This window comes from Mirounga leonina, unplaced genomic scaffold (genome assembly GCF_011800145.1).
Source record: "Mirounga leonina isolate KUSES-001 unplaced genomic scaffold, KU_Mleo_1.0 Mir_104, whole genome shotgun sequence".
NCBI classification, from domain to species: domain Eukaryota; kingdom Metazoa; phylum Chordata; class Mammalia; order Carnivora; family Phocidae; genus Mirounga; species Mirounga leonina.
In genome coordinates, this window is record NW_023270231.1 from 4018704 (window position 1) to 4036835 (window position 18132).

The window sequence follows — 18132 nt, forward strand, 5'->3', positions numbered from 1 at the left end:
GTGCCTAGTAGTTGCTCAATAAATGGTAATTGTATTTTATTATCTTCTCATTTTCTCCTCTCTAGAGCCATGCAAGATGCTGATGCTATGCTTTTGTTTTTATTTTTGTTTTCTAGAAAAAAAAAATTGGTCAAGAAACTGAATGACTTGATCAAGCTAATGAATTGAAAAATCCAGCTTAGAATTAGAAATTTCTCTATGAAAGGAATTGCAGAGAGCCTTTGAGGGCAGCTAGACCAGGATAGCAGTTGATGTTTGCCAAGTGTGGTTTGAGAATCTGGAATTTAAACTTTGGTTATCTGCAGGTGTGTTTTGGAAGAGACACAGGTAAAAATGCCTCTTGGGGTGCCTGGGTGGCTTAGTTGGTTGAGCCTCGGATTCTTGATCTCAGCTCAAGTCTTGATCTTGGCGTTGTGGGTTTGAGCCCTGCATTAAAAAAAAAAAAAAAAAAAACCTCTTCATGGAGGCAGGGATCAGGATTTCTGAGTCTTTGGAAGAGTCAATTAGTGATGAGGACAACTCATCAGGAAATCAGAAGCCTTTCACCCTAAGTCAGCTTAGATTACTGCTTTGCCCTTCCTGCACCTGTTCATTTCAATGAGTTACCGTCATTTAATAGCATTTAACAGCAGCAGTTCCCAATGTCTATTGGTTGTTGCAGTCCAGGCACCATTCTAGGCCCTTTACCTATTTTTCCTTTAATCCTCACAACAGCCCCATGAGGGAAGTACTATAGTTATTCCTAGTTCACAAGTTAGGAAACTGAGGCATACTCTGGTTAAGTAATTTGCATAAGGTTACACAGCTAAGTAGTAGCAGAGCCAGGGTTCAAAACCTAGCATCAGAATTCACCTGTTTTCAGGCTAAATCTGTTCATTTTGTAGATAGTAAAACTGAAAAGGAGAGGTCAAGCACCTTGCCTAAGATCACACAGCTAGTTGATGGCAGAACCTAGAACTCTCGAACCCTAGCCCAAGTCTCTTTCAAGGTCCTGGGCTGAAAGGAGCTTTTGCTTGCCCATTGGAGGTTTTGGCCTGCTTAAGGAATGGATTCCAGATCTGGGCACAGTGTCTGATTTTTGGCTTGATGGTTTTGAAATTATAGCTTCTTATATCTTTTTTCAATCTTGTTTTATGAACCTGGTTGGGAGACCTTATTCACAGTTCTCTACTTGGTTTCCCCATGTAATCAACAGCAGACTCCTGCAAACAAGTCAGTTCCAAAAGTTTTTCTTTAGGGGCACCTGGGTGGCTCAGTCGGTTAAGCATCTGCCTTCAGCTCAGGTCATGATCCCAGGGTCCTGGGATTGAGCCCCGCCTCGGGCTCCCTGCTCCGTGGGAAGCCTGCTTCTCCCTCTCCCAGTCCCCCTGCTTGTGTTCCCTCTCTCTCTGTCAAATAAATAAATAAAATCTTAAAAAAAAAAAAAAAGTTTTTCTTTAAACACTAGAATTGCAAGGAATTTTGATAGAGTTAGGACTTGCCTCCCCTTTCCCTCCTCCCATAAAACTGTAAGAGAAAGGATCACTGGCATAAAGGAAATGGAGTAAGTCCATTTTAAATTTGCATCTCAAAATTAGCTCCTGAAATGAAAGCTTTGCAACTCAGCCTTGACCCTATGGGTTTAGGAAGACCATTTCAATTTCTTACAGAAACAGAATTGTGTCTGGGATAGAATAGTGACGATAAACTTCAGATGGATATTGATCTAAACTGCAGTGAATTTACAAATTCCCTGCCTTAGTTTCTTCACATGCAGAGTTCTTCTTACAAGAGTCAACAAGTTATTTCCTAAATATTATTCCTAAATAACTCATTCATTGTTTAGAAAAAAAAAATCCCTTGCTTCCCCCAATACCACCCCACCCCAAACTACTGTAGTTTCTTACTAAAAGTCCTGTTGCTATCTTTGCTTTAACAGTGGTGAGATTCAAGAAGCTAATATTTGGTATAGACTCTTCATCTCTGTAAAATATTTTCCATTTGTTTTTTGACTTCCAAAATGCCAAATGAGATTACAAACAAAGGATCTATGTGTCAAAAGAGAATAATCCACCATACCCAGAGTTTCTAGGAGATAAGGGGAAAAGTGCTTTTTAGCCACTTGCAATGTCCAGCACAAGGTTCACTCTTGGAGTCTTGCCCTCAGCAAGCCAGGTCGAGATGGTGTTGTGTCTTGTCTACGTAAAGGGCAGGCCTTGTCCAATTAGAGATTTAATTTTAAATAAAAATGCCAGAACTTCGCCTTTTTAAAGCCCCAGTGGGTGTGATTGCATTCTGGGGACATAAGATGGGGCTAAAAACTCTCCAAAGCTGCTATTCTAGGTGTCTAAACTCACTAGCTAAGATCACAGCAGGGACCACAGACGTCACACCTGGAATCTGGAATGAGCATTATAAAATTGGCAAGGCTGAAAAGGCATTAGTAAACATTATTAAGAATTCCTTGCAGGCAATTAGACTCCAACAATATCTTTGGAGAGGGTGTTTTTCCCCTTTTCTTTCTTTCCTTCTTTTTTTTTGCATCTTTATTTCTATCTTGCTAATGAGAGAGTAATGAGCCACATACTTGTTACCTAGAAGGGATATCTCTGCAAAGCTCTAGTGAACTTAAAAACGGTATTTACAAACTGATTATTGTTCGCATTCATTATAAATTTTAAATTAGAAGGAATTGTAATAAAGAGAGCCAGGAAACGAGTTGTTCCTCACTTGGAGGTTTCATGGGCTCTTAAATGGTGACATGCTAAGATTCCTACCCCTGACGACCTGGCAATGGGAGTTATTCTTGGACTCCATGAGAGAATGTTTCACAGCTCTGGATTTGTTTATTCCCCTTGTTTGTTTTATACAACATGATTGTCTAGCTCACATTCAAGGCAATGATGTTTGGTATGTAGAGTCTAAATAATTGTTTTCTATTGAAAATGCATCGGATTTTTTGCACACTCTCCACTAACTCACACAACCCCATTCTTTCCTGTTTACTTACTCATTTCCTTCCTGAGCTCCCTTCTCTAAAAGAGGGATAAAATTTGGTTAATAAGACCAGGCTCTTGACCTTGGTTGAAACACTTCCCTCCTTGCCTGAAGTGCTTATGCTTCCCACTGACCTACAGGGACAGGGAGACAGACACGCCAACCCACCCCAGAGACCTGGCCACTCCACAGAAGCTCCATTTTGAGTCCCAAATGCCATTTAGAAGGGCTAGGAAAAGATGAGCTTTATATCCTCTCTCTCTTCCTTGCCCTTTAATTTCCCACTTATATTTTTCCCTTGGCTGTGACAGAAAAACTGGAGGAATACAACTCTGCCACCCACCAACACCTTTCTCTTCTCATTGGCTTGATTTACATATTTTTATTATTTTTGTTTTTGTTTGGTTTAGCATCTGAGTGTTCTTACCTACCTGTGGAGGTCAGTTTGGGCTAAGTAATTTACTTGCATTTTTTCATTTGCTGTTCATGGCAGTTAAAGAAACTGAGGCTTAGAGAGATTTAAAAAGTTGATGAAGCAGGGGTTTTAACCAAGGAAGTCAGACTTCAGAACACTTGCTCAAGTGTCAGTTGAATGGAAGCAAACACTCTTAGATGCAGATGCTGCATTTCTCTAACATGAAGGGATTTATTAAAATACTTTCCACCACCTAAGGAATGAACTGATGGGCAAAGGAGTACTGAAATGGACAAAGGAGTCTAGAATTGGGTTCTAAATATTAGGTTCTTATATCCAGAAAGCAGATGAGTCCTACTGACTGGAAAAAAAAAAATAAACCACCAAAAAAGTAGAGTGTGTCTTCTCCTTTATGTGAAAGATCCACTTGTGTTTGGTTTCCTTCTTTGAACAAGTCCTCTTGTTCTGTAATCTCTGACAGTAGCTGTGTCAGGACAGTTGTTTCACAGGACCTTGAACCAAGTTGCCAGTTGATACAAGGAGTGGGCACAGGCTGTCCTATATGTAGTTCCCCACTGGGAATACGCTTGATTTGGGAGTCAGTAAACTGTTGGAGATTACAGGAGACTTCTGGTGAATCTGGAAGAATTGGAAAGCCTTCACTGATTTCAGAGAATTAAAAAAAAAATGATCTCTTATGTTGTAGAATATAGCATACTAATTAAGAGCATAAGGCTTTGGAGGCATGCATAAGATCCAGTCTAAACTTTGGCTTGGCATCTTAGTTGTGTGTGATTTTAGGTACATTCTTTACCTTGGTTCTGCCATCCTTTAAATGGAGATAAAAATTCTATATATCTCTAGAGATACTGTGAGGATTAAATGAGATAATGCATAATAAAATGCTTAGCCCAGTGCTGGGAATGTAGTAAATGCTCAAATAGTATTAGCTATGATTATGTGTCTGTTTTCCTTGGACACAATAGAATTTTGCTGTTGATGATGTAAGGATATGATAAGAAAGGCTATTTCAAGCCTTTTAAAGGAGTACATAGGGACAGTCTGAAGGGCAGTGGGAATCAATGCAAAGGACATAGAGTCATATGAGACAGTCATAAAATGCTGGGGGAAAGGATGCTTCATAAAGAATTTCTATCAGCAAAACGGCACCTTGCTGCTAGGTCTAGTACAGAAATGGCCCCAGATCATTTCCAAATTTGAAAGGAACTAGGATTGGGAGAACCCAAGCATATTGCAGGTGTATGAAGACTAGCCTAGGAGGTGGGCATTACTCTGGTTAGGGAGTCTGAATTTCTGGTGAATGCATCCAGAAAAAAGGTAAAGTAACAAGTTGGAAACCAGACAGAAGGAGAAACGAATGCAACATATAGACACAGACACACACACTAAAATAAGACTTCACATTTGTATTGTTTGTTGTGGTTTATGAAATGCTTTCAAATTCATTACGATTATGCAGAGTATAACAAGCCTTAAGTCATTAGCTGGGTGAATAGAAACCTTGCAGTCTAAAGAGAAAGCCATGGCTTTTAGGAACTAGGAGATCCATAGAAACAAAGGACAAGTAAGGAAGGCAGGGGACCAGACGTGAAACATCAACACTGATAAGGTTACATTTAAGCAAATTATATTATCTTGCTGAGCCTCAGTTTCCTTCCTTGCTAAATGGGAATAATTATGGTATCTGCCTTACCAGGTTGTCATTAAGACTGGATGAAGCAATGAATGCACAATGCTTAATGCTAAGTAAGTTCTTACATAGTTGTGAGCTGGTCAATGGTGAGGAATGTCTGGGATGTTTAGTGAGGACAGGCACCTGGAAACAGATTCTGAGGTCAATGAAGAAAAGAGAAGGTAGGGGAAGAAAAGTGAACAAAAAGAATTGTCCTACTTGGTATTTTTGGGCTAATTTTGGAATAAGCAAAGCTAGAAGTAGGACTCTCTATCCAGTGTTTCTTCTCTTGTATCAGTTTTACTTTCTAATTACTGGGCCTAAATATGAGACCTCTGTACCCCCATAGACCATGTCTGGCACACCAGACATCCATCTGGCCTCACTTTGTCTCAGTGAATTCCTAATGCAAAACACCATGTTCTTGGTGTGAGATCCTGGGCCTCGGCAGAGGATTAAGCTGAAACATCCTGTCCCTCTGGTTCACAGAGGAAGAGATCTTTCTGCACATTTCTAAAGAAGTTGGCAGTGCTTGTTGGAAATACTGCTGAGAGGCCAAAGCTTTGGCCAGGCCTGGGAGCTCACTCTGAAAGTTTCCTTGGGGAGTAAGAGCTTATCTGTGATTCTAGGCATTACTAGATCTCTGGTAAGGTATCTCTCTCTCTTAGTTAGGTGACAGCATTCACTAGCAGTGTCCTCAGCAACTTCTGATTGTGATCATCATCAGGATGCCCATGGCTACCCCTTTCCCATTAGAACTCATTGACTGTTTTCTTCTTAACTCACTGTCTTTCCATCTGTTTGTTCATCCATCCATCCATTCATCCATTGAACCCTTCAATTAACATTAATGCTTACTTTATTAATTTTCTCCCTGGTTCTGAAAAACTCTTCACTGTGGTTTCCATTGCTAAGGTATATGGACTTGGCAACTTCCCTGATTTTTTTCATCTTCTAACTTCTTTCAACTTAGTAGATTTCTGGATCTCATCAACTTGCTCTTCTCATGTCTCATGGTTATCTAGGTTGATAGTCTCATACTAGTACCCTTAATTTTCAGTGGTGAGGCTTCTAGAAGCTTGAATGAAGTATTGAATTTTGGAAATATGTTGAATTTTCTCTTCATTTTAAGTGAAGGAAACAAGCAGCTTGCTTTTCCAGTCTTCAGAATGGGGTCTGAGAGTTGGAGCTTGGTTGGCCTGGTCTTTGCTATCAATTGGCAGGTAAGAAAAAAAAATGCTGAAAACTTCTTCCTAATTGTACATTTCTGGGCTCCTTCCCACAATCACCAAACTATAATACTCTCTTCAAAGGGACTAATTTCCTTTGTGAGGAAAGCAATCAACCAAGATGCTGAAAATGTCAGTCATTCTAGTTATTCAATTGCTTTTACTGTCTATAGAATAGATGCTAAAGAATTTTCATATCCATGGCTCCCACATCACCAGATCCTGTCATCAGGAGCCAGGGAAGAAACTTGATTTCTAGAAATCCAAGTCACTTTTTTTTTTTAATTGTTAGATCCAATATTTATTTGTGTCCAGGAATAAGCAGTGATAAAATTGTTAGCTGTTGATTCTTACCTCATCCCATAGTTCCCTTTCTTTAAAAGTCCCAACTGTGTGGTCACTATAAGATGTCTAATTTTGAGAATCTCTTCATTTTTGACCATACCTCACACCACTGCTGACTTAGCTAAATTCAGTCCTCTGTAGAGAGTAAAGAGACTCTTACTACACAAAATCATCCAGTTGTAGTCTGATCAGCACCTCTTGACAGGGCTTAGACCCAAACCCCAGTGTGGCCTTCCCACCTGTTCCCTGGTTTTCTTGCTCCATTTGTGGTTCTCATAAAGACGGTAAGCAATTAGGCTGTTCAGTTGTGGCACATGGTAGTGTAAAATTATGGAATTCAGGATTTTAATGAGTTCAGGTGCCATACAAAAAGTTCCCCTACTCCTACACCCACCCCTTGTCCATAAAATTATATGGCTTTAGAATTGGGGCTTTATGCAGCCTGGACTAAGCCATTTTATTTAAAGAAAAAAATAGACCAGGAAAAAAAAAGAACCAGCACAATTATATGCAGATTTGTTCATAAATCAGGCACTACAACAGCTGTGTGGCACATGTTGGCGATGGAGTTTGTTGCTGGAACTTGAAAGATAAACATGAACCTGTTTCCACAGAGGAAAATCTGTTCACAGCAAGGAGCTGACCCTGTTCTTTAAACAAGGATGATGGTGTGGCAGCCTGCTGTGCCCTGCTCTGTGTTGCTATTTGGTGGTGAGGGTCACATAAAGAAGAGACCAAAGAATGAGAAGTGATTTACCTAGGGCAAAAGGAATCAGCAACAAACCCCAAACAGTAGGCAGAACTTGACTCTTCCACCCAACATTTTGGGCCCAATTAGCTAGGTCACTGGAGCAGGCCAGATTTTTCATATGTATTTTCAGACGTGAAAGATCTTTTGCCCTAGAGCGAAATAATGTAGAAAAAAGGTATCCAATTTATGATGAAAGAGTAATTCTGAGACTTATGTCCTTTTAAATATATGTGCATGTCCCCAGAGCTCCTGCCAAGCCCTGTGCTTGCCGTAGGTGTGTGGAGAAGGGAAGGACAAACAGAGGGGATCCATCTGTTTTAGGATTCACTGTGCAAGGCTGATTGCTTTTGCTCTGGCTTAGTGCCAACAGTAACTCATTGTAAAGTCCATCTGTTGCCAGCCATTTCCTTGGTCCAGGTATTCCTTTGGGAATGGAATGTAGTGCAATATATTTCTTAGCTGGCTTTTTGTGGGAATGGCTACCTCAGCTCAACCTGCCTCTGTCTGCTTCAAATGAAAGGAGTAGCATTGTAGGTAATGGTGAGGGTCACTTTGTGACAATATGGCAGAGATTGATACTTACATCTGTGAGGTCAGTTAATTAACTGGAACTAATGGTGATGTAAACTGCCCAGAACAGATGTGGTTAACCTCCTTTCTTCTGCTGCTAAATAAAAGGAGAAAGTTTTGAAGAGAATCTGATTGTCTCCTTTTCCCTCTATTTTTCCACTAGAACTCTGTCTTGGTGCTCCATTTGAGAAGAGTTAATAAAGGGGCCCTTGAGGGAATTTCAGGCTAAAGGTGTTGTTGGGTGGTTCTGTGCCTTTCAAGAATTTTATCCCAGCACGGTTCTCTACATTAGGCACTGGCCAAGTGAAAAGGTCTGTTAGCACTAGATGATTTTCTCAACCTGGAAAAATGTCAATGATCTCAGAGGCATGACTTTTTGTCCTTTCCGATGACTACTGTTCAATCTGTCACCCCAAGGCTCTAAAGGAAAACTCATATACTCAAGACACACACACACACACACACACGTGATGCATCATTATTAATAAATGAATGGAGCTATTTGTTATTTATTATTTAAACCTTCAATACTGGCTGGCCTCAGTGATACATGAAATATAGGCAAGTAATTTATTTATTAGGAAAAATAATGATTTTTTCCCCCCACAGCATAACCCCCTCTGACCCAAAACAGCAAGAGCTTTATCAAATACAAATACAATGGCTTGTAATTTTAGAGTCTTCCAGAGCATTGTAACTGACAACCTTTTTAACATAAGTACATTGAACAAATAATTTATAGACATATTCTGGGAATATTTTAGGGTATTTTATTACTACTTCTGAAAGCTATGGCATGTTATCGATTTTGGTATATTAATATAACCTAAAAGGGAGGGCACATGCTCAGCTCCTAATCCACATCAGCTTTGATGGCAAACAATATATTTTACTGAAGGGAGCCTTGAACCAAAGCAGTAGAGGTTAACAATTACACATCATAGCCAAAAGTTTAAGATAATGAATTTTACTCATTACAGAACTTCCATTTTGAGGACTGAAACAAATTTTACGTACTTAGGGTCTCATACAAATTTCTCAACCACCACTTGCCAGCATGGACTTTCCTTTGCTTACGCCTATTTCTCTCCTGCCACTTCCTTAGGATTCATGAAGCCTACTTCCGGCTGAAAGGACCACCATTACCCCTTTCCCAAAAACGTATTTTTAGAACTGGTTTTGGGGGCTCATTTAAAAGAAGTTATTATGTCCCTCCTTGTTATCACTTGTTTCTTTTAGGTGGTTTCTAGATGAGGAATGCTTAAGCTATCAACATCTTGTTCATATTTGGTATTTTAAAGTACTTATCTCCTTGTTATGTTTAGACCCAGAGCTTTATTACATACACATTATTGTCCAAATTTCTGACCCCAGCACTGAGGCTCCTCCTTAATTTGTCTTCACTGTCTTCAGTCCTCAGTTAAAACTCGATGCGTATGCCAAGCTGGCCTCTTGCTGTCTTTGAGACCCACCCCCCTCCCCGATCATTCCTGCCTTTATGCCTTTGATGCTACTGCTCTTCTCTTTTCTGCCATCCCATCTTTTCCGTGTGTGAAGATTTTCCTGACCCCTCCAAAACATAATTATCTTCCCTTTCTCTGAAACTCTGTACAACTCGACAGCTCTCCCTTATGAGTTAGCACTTTACCATGAGTGGCCTTGAATTAGTCCTAGTATCTTTTTCACATGTATCATTTATCCTGGATCGACTATGAGTAATTTGAGGAAAGGAATCATATAGGTTCCATTTTCATTGTAGCTGCATGTCACTCAGGATGCAGCTGAGCAGATATTGGCAGCTCAGTCCGTACTAAATTCAGTAGACACTGAAGAGTTTAATTTATACTGAAATCTAAGGAGAATCAACAACAATTTTCAAAGTATAGCTCAGCCTGTCTCCCTCTAGTCATTCAAAAATTACAGTATGATCAGATATTCTATAAATTTTAGTGAGCATAATTATTGGGAATGAACTTTCTTTGCCTTTATTATTATTCTTAATGTAAAAAATATTCATTATAAATATAATAAATGCTGTACAGAAGACTTGAAAATTTGGCAAAGCCAAAAGAACAAAATAATTTCCCATAATCCCTTCACCCATAGCAAGCACTAATACCTTGGTATCTAACCTTTCAAACTATTTTATGTGCATATGTGTGGTTTATGTATGTATACACACACTTTTACATATGTTGCTATTACTGCCTTCATTCATTCCTTAGGATAGATTACCAGAAATAATTTGCTGGGACAAAAGGATATCTATAACGTATAAAGACAAGTGTGCACACGCGTGCATGCATGTGTGTGTGTGTGTATGTAGGCACTTTAAAAAGGTATCATACACTATGCACTCTTTTGTAACCTGTTTTTCTACATGTCAATAATGTAGCTTTCATGACTGCATAGCAAGTCATTGTACCTTAATTTATTTAACCAATTAGTTATTATTGAACTTTTACTCCTAAAAACAGTGCTGCAAATGAGCTTTCTTGTAGGCAAATATTTGTTTACATTTTTCATGATTTCCTCAGGATAGATTCCTAGAAGTGGAATTTCCAGGGCAAAAGGGCATGCATATTTTTAAGACACCTATGACACATTGCCAAACTGTCTTCAGAGAGGTGGCATTTACTTATAGTACTATGGCTGGTGATTGAGATGGCCCTTTTTCCATCCCTGCCATTTCAAAGTTATTCCAATGGAACGTGAAGAACCACCATTGGGAGAGGATGGTAGGGTTTACAGTGAGGGAAGTGAACAACTGCCAATTGCAACTTCCTAAAAGACAGACCCAATGCACCATTCACTTGCTTAATTAAAGTCCCTGTTTGCCTCTGATCCTTGAGGAATCAAGTTCTAATCCCTTGGCTGGGCCTTTTGTAATCTGTCCTCAAAGTACGGCTGAGCTCTGCTGACCCCCATTCCCCCACATCCATGTACTTTAAGCTCCTCTTGGGCTAAGAACCTTACCTTGTCCAGAATACACCCTGACCTCTTATACCTTTACAGCTTTGCACCCAGGGGCAATGCTCATTAATCCAGAGCTATTACAAAATTTGTTATAGCTCTGGATTAATCATAGTTCAAATAGTAATAGCCAGTGCACGTGTCAAAAAAGGAAAGTAACTGTGGATCAGTGAAAACTCTGTTTTACAAAATGTCAGTTGTTTATTGTCACATAAATAAAACAGTAGTTAATATTCCTTCTGTGCTAAGTAATGTGTCATGTGCTTTCCTTGGATCATCATTTCCTTGGATTATCATTCCATATTGTAGATTAGGAAGCTGAGATTTGGAAAAATTAAGTAACTTGTCCAAGTACATGACTAGAAAGTGGCAGACTTGGGATTTGAAACCCGAATATAATATTGGTAGTAATACTGATAATAATATTGTTGACCGCACCACATAATTCCCGTCCACCAGAGATGCCTCACTGGGTCTCTTGGCAGCCTGCTGCATTCATGCCAGGCACTGTCCACAGGATAAAGGGGTATCTGCTGCCTTAAAAAAAAGGCAAGGGGCCTGATGTATCTTTGGAATCCAAGATTAAGAAGTATATAGTTCAGGCTTTCAAGTGAAAAGTTAAAAAATCTAGTGGAAACTTTATCTTATCCATGTAGATCAGGGTTTCTTAATAGCCACACTATTGACATTTTTGACTAAAGCATTCTTTGTTGTGGGGGAGCTGTCCTTTGAATCCCCTGCCCCCAGTTGTGACAACCAGAAATGTCTCCAGACATTATAAATATACCCTAGCAGAGGCAGGCACATTCCCAGGGAACCACTGGTCTAACTGGAAAAAAGCAGTGGACTTTTGTCATTATTTTTAGCTGGTCTGCTGAACCCTTTTCCTGTTATTCTGGAATCCTCATCTTACGAGATGAGACATTTCTGGTTGTCACAACTGGGGGTTAGAGGGTGCTATTGGCATCCAGTGGGTAGAGCTACAATGCACAGGATATCCCCCCACTACAAAGAAGGCTGTACTCCAAAATGTCAATAGCTCCTTTACCTTTGTGAGCTCTCCTGACAAATTTCTTTATTTTTGACTTATGCTAGTTCAGTAACTGGAAACTGACAAAGAATCTTACGGCATTGGGCATCTTCAGAGTCTGAAAAAATCCAGAAGCCCTATAAGAACTGCTTTGTACCCGGCACTGTTTGTTTAACAGTCATGTAATAAATAGTTATTAAGCATATTTTATGTGCCAAACACTGTACTAGGTGCTGGGAATACAACAATCAGCGTGACAGACAAGGTTATCACTCTCCTGGTCAAACAGACAGCCAAAGAGTGAGAGGGGAAGCACAGAGTAGGAGGGGCACAGTATGAGGGGATACTTACATAGTTTGGGACAATGTTCCTGTCAGAAACCCCAGAGGAAATGATGTTTAAACTGAGGTCTGAAAGAGGAGTAAAGTAATCCAGGAGAGAAGATGAGGAAGAACGTCCTGTGCAGAGAAAACAAAATTAGGAAGAGAGAGGGGGACAGGAAGAAGAGGGGGATGTTGGGTGTGGGAGAGAAAAAGAGAGCCAAGAGAGGAGAAGGGGGGATGGGAAGGAGGAGGAAGAGAGAAGGACAGGGATATGGATAGGGATGGGGTGAGGAGAGAGAGATTGAGAGAGAGAGGTCTCCAGGGAGAAAGAACTGAAAAAACCCTGAAATCTGGAGTGGCTGGAGTGGGATTTCCGCGCATTCTCTATAGCTCCAGAACCAGCCAGGGGAGGTCTCTGAGTTATAATTCCCACAGACTATACACAGGACCCTCAAGCAACCTGCCTTGAGGGCCACCAGTCCCCTGCTGTGGCAGTGCAACTTGAGAATAATGTCTGGTGCTCGGGGCTGAGAAGGGAGGGAGGAGATTAAAATAGACATTTATTTATTTTTCATTTTGCATTTAGCTTGGTGTGGGCTGACTGCTTTTCAGGATCTGATTATTCCCTCCCTGAGGGTCCTGTGGTCAGATGCCAGCTGTGAGGATCTGTTACCACGGGTGACATTTTCATCCAATGGGGGACAGTGCAGCCTGTTTGCAGAGTGGCAGATGGAGCAGCTAATCCATATAGTCTGGGGGGTGGCCGTCCCCGCCCCCAGTGGCCCTGCCACACAATGAGAGCTCGGCCCCAGGGGCTTGTGGAACACAGGCCAGTGACTGGGCCTTTGATTGGAAAAGACCTCACTCACTAGGGGTTCTGGCCCCAAACAATGCCCTGTTCTTTACTAAGGTGGCCTCCACACTTCCAGGATTTTTACAGCTCTTGCCTCAGGCACCACTCCTGGGAAAAGTTGCTGCCAAACCCTTCTCAACTCTGTGTGGATGATACTGAGCATTCTATTCCAGTAAAACTCAGGCATTTTTTAGCATCATCAGTGCTCAAGCAATATACTGAGTGGGGGGAAAAGAACAAGGTAATGTCCTGCCCTCAAGGACCTTATGATGTAATTAGGAGCTTTCAGTCTGTTTATGGAATAGCCAGAAGCCACTCAGTCATCCATCCAACTCATTTATTGAATAACCTGCTTTGTGTTAGAGACTGGGATGCAAAGATGGCTAAGATGTGGTTGGTGTCCCCAGTACCATATTTAACTCCATATACCATTGAAAAACAGGAATAGCTAGGACTTACTGAGTTCTTTCTCTGCATTATCTCATTAAATGTCTATAACTCTGAGAGGTGGATACCGATATTGTCCCCAATTTCGGATGAGGAAACTGAGGTCTAGAGTAGAGCTGTGACTTGTACTGATCTACACTTTAGTACTATTTCCACCAATGTCTCAAGTATCTTACATTTGAAATTCATACCCACACATGGGTACATATATACATGTATATTCTCTTTTGGTAAAATATATTGAATGTCTAATAATACGTTTATTATGTTACAGAATAAAATTTAACTGAGTAAATTTTGAAGATCTTATTTTTTTTTTCAACAATTCGTGAATCAGACAGCATCCATTCTAGAAGGTAGACAGAGGCTCTGAGGAGCTGTACAAAATGAAAGACTTTTATAAGCAGAAGGGAGCAGGAACAAGGATGTTGTATCGGGCAAAAAAACTGGATTGGTTATAGCAACATAACTTTCCTTTAGGGGATGGCAGGGCTCTATTGGGCAGATTACCCAACTAATGCTGATCGGGCAATTCCTGATTGACTGGCTTAAGTTTCCATCTTTGGGAGAGCTGAAACTTTAAGTAAGTCTTGGTTTGGTGACATGGGGCTTAGCATAGGTGATTCCATTTTGGGCATGTGGTCTTATATATTATTATTATTATTATTATTATTATTATTATTATTATTATTATTATTTATTTTTTAGAGAGAGTGTGAGCCGGCAGGGGCAGAGGGAGAGGGAGAGAGAGAATCTCAAGCAGGTTCTATGTCTAGCACAGAGCCTGATCTGGGGCTCCAACTCATAACTCTGAGATCATGCATGACCTAAGCCAAAATCAAGAGTCAGATGCTAAACTGATTGAGCCACCCAGGCGCCCCATGTTGTCTTGCTTTTAACAATTATTTTGCATTGCCTAAGATCAGGTGGTGAGAAAAAGTTTATTCCTTGATTTCTTCATCCCAGTGGATTAAGAGTCAGAAAACCTGGGACCTTGTACTTCTGAGTGATGTGAGACTAGGCTGTTCATCAAACTGAACCTCCCCGTGATGGGTATTAAGGAGGGCATGTACTGCATGGAGCACTGCGTGTTTTACGAAAACAATGGATCGTGGATCACTACATCAAAAACTAATGATGTATTGTATGGTGACTAACATAACATAATAAAATTAAAAAAAACAAAAAAACTGAACCTCAACTTTCTCATCCTCAAGTAGAAATATTAAAGTTGGCCTTGTGTGTACCTTAGCAGGGTTTTGTGATAACCAAATGGAAATCTTGAGATGTAATCAATGAACCCAAAATAATAACCCATATGATAATCAGGAATCTCCTGGGCTTTATAGATGAAGTTGTGGTGTTCTTCCCAGCCTTTCTTGCCATTACCATTTCTATTGTTTTAGTTGAGGAGCTTACACATAAGAAGTTTCTAGAACTGGGAGGGTAGTTCACCAAATAAACAAGGAGAGTACTCTTCACTCTCTCCACTCCTACAAGAAAAACATGAAATAAATCACAGCCAAGTTTTCATCATCTCCCTCCTTCTCCTCTACTTTGATATAGGTTTCTCAAGTCTTATCCCATGCCTACTTCTTCCTCACCCCACTCCCACCCCAAATTGGTAATTTATTTCTTTTAAGTCACTACACATATAAGCATCACTATTTTAATTAGTGAGAAGCAAACAGAAGTAAGGAGCTAGAAGGCACAGCAAGACAGCCCACCACTTGCATGCTTTAATTATTCATTGTGGTAAATAAAATTAAATATTTTCCCAGCAATCCAGAGCAGTATCTGAAGTAATTACACTGTCAAATTCATCAAAAATTCCCTCATCAAAATAAAAACCTTGGTGTCATTCAATAATTTATAATACAAATACACAGAAATTGTGAAATATTATAAATAGAAAACTGCAGGGTAAATGAACATGAATTTGTTAGGGGTTATATTCTAGAAAGAAGCTGTCATGAGCTGTATAAATTTTTAATCAGAAATATTTTTGAAGCCTAATTTAGAGTATGGAATATACCAAGAACTGTAGAATACAAAGAACACAACAAAACAACATGTTCCTGCTGCTTGGAGATGCACAAATTCACTGCTTTTTGAGAAAAACAGGACTCAAGATGATTTCAGGCAGAAGGAAGGAATGTCGTCTTTGACGCTTTGTATGTTCCAGATCACCTGTGGCACCTTACATGTTATCTACATGGGTAACAAGTGAATTAATTAACCTCCATGTAATGACCCTGAGTAGCAAATGGGAAAAGTCTGGGTCATTTCCACCAGCAGAGAAAGGCAGTCTCAGCCACTGAACCTTGTAAAACAATGTGTGATTCTGGAAACCATATGGTTTCATCCCAATTTGGAATGGTTTTGATCTGTTGAGTTTCTGTATGGAAAAAGCCTGGATCAAGTAAAGTAAACCAGATTTTTCTTCTTATTATTCTCAGAGAAGTATTCTCATACATCCATGTCCTGCTTTGCTTTAGGAAACATCTGTGGGGACTTAACCAGACTGTCTCAGGACAGGTGAGGAGTGGCCAAGGCTTTGTTTTACCAGAATGAATGGGGGAACAGCAGCTCCACTGACCACTGGTCAGCTCCACTGATCAGGAAGGGAGTTCAGAAATGGAAAGTGGGCTTTCAAGATGCTAATTAGAAAAGAAGCAAGAGCAATTTTTAAAAACAGTTTTGCTTTATTGTGTCATCTCAAGGATCTAAGATGTTAGCATGGATGGTGACATAATAATCAGAGATCTTTTTACAAAAAAGGTAAGACTGATCACTTTTATGCTTGAAACCTTTCAAAAGCTTCCTCTTGTGCTTGAAAGTCAAAGACCCTTAATAAGCATTTCAGGGCCCTGAGGGTTCCAGTTCCTGTGGGCTTCTTTGATGGGTATTGCACCCATCTGTTCTCTTGTGCTCTGAGGACAAAGCTCTTCTACCTCCAACTCATTGAACACACCGTGTTCCCTCTGCTTGACACATTCTTATTCCTTTTTTTTTTTTTTTGCTGGGCAAACTCTTCCTTATCCTTCAGGGCTTAGTTTAGAAGCCTGTCTTTCAGGAAGCTGTCCACAATCACCGGATGCCATCAGGTTGTCCTGTTATATCTCCTATGGCACTTTGCACCCCCCACCTTTATAAATGTGCTGTATTTTTTACACTTTTAGTGAATTACTTATAATAGTGTACTTACTCTTTGTCTTCCATGATAAATAGAAACTTGGTGAAGGCAGAGACCATCTATCAGAGATTTTCTTTTGACCCCCACTATGAGACACTTTATGATCTGTAACCCCCAACCCCCAAATTTACCCTCTTTCTTCATTCTCTGCCCCCCTTCTAAACTCCCCAGTTTGTCCACTGAGATCCACCTCTTCACTGTTCCTGACCTGCTCATGCTCCAGAGCCTCTCTCAGATATCTGAATGGCATGCTTCTTTTCCTTCTTCAGGTCTGTAGTCACATTTCATCTTCCAAGTAAAGTTTTCTCTTTTTAAAATTTCTCTCTATCTCCCACCTGCCAGTCAATGCTCCGTATTCCCCTTTCCTGCATTTTTGTGGTCTCCTTAGCATTTAGTGTCAGTTAACCCACTAGGCACTTACCTGTTTCTTGTCTGTGTCTTTCCCCTCAAAGTAAGCTCTGTGAGCACAGGGGTTTTGTCTGTGTTGTTCACTGCTGTAGCCTCAGTCTGTGGAATATGACCTGGCACATAGTAGGCACTCAGTCAATATTTGTTGAAATAATGAATGGAAGTAACCACCTCTAGGCAGAGGTAAAAACAGATGAAGAGCTAACATCTTTGAGGGAGACCTTTTTATAAGAATGTGGGCGCTGGGAGGAGTGAATGCTATAGTGGGGTAGGGGTGGCTTCCCCCCTTCCCAGTGTGGGCTATTTAGGTCTGTATGAGATCCTAATGCCTATGGCTTCTTCTGAGAAAGGTTTATGATTGGTGAAGTAATAGGTGGGAGAGAATGCCTGGTAAGGAAATGATTAATCTGTTGCTATAAATCAGGGATGACAAATGGGCTTCAGTGCCAGTGCCCATTTCATTTGATTGGTAGTAGTTCCTTGGAAGGCTGTGTTGAGAAGGATTCTGAGGCTTTACCAGGTCTAATTGTTGTGATCAGAGATGTCTTGGGCTTGAGGGGGCGATGTGGCAGCATTTCCTTCATGCATTTGTATCCTGACCCCTAAGCTTAGACTTGGTTCTGGTGTTTCCCATGAAACCAGGCCCCCAGAGGGACTAATGATACCCCATTAGTCTATTTACTGTGAAAACTAAAGGTTAAAGTATTCAGGAGGGGCCTAAGAATCCAGATCCTTTGGGGATTTGGATATATCCTGTTGATTGATTTATTTTTTTCTCCAGGGGATCAAATGGCTGAGCTGTAGTGTGTAGTGTGTTATAGCTTAGGGATTCTAAGCAAGAGGGCAGACCTCTTCTAGTCTCACTTCTTTAGATTGTCTATTCAGACCAATTCCCTGTTGCTAAGATAGTCTACAGACAATGA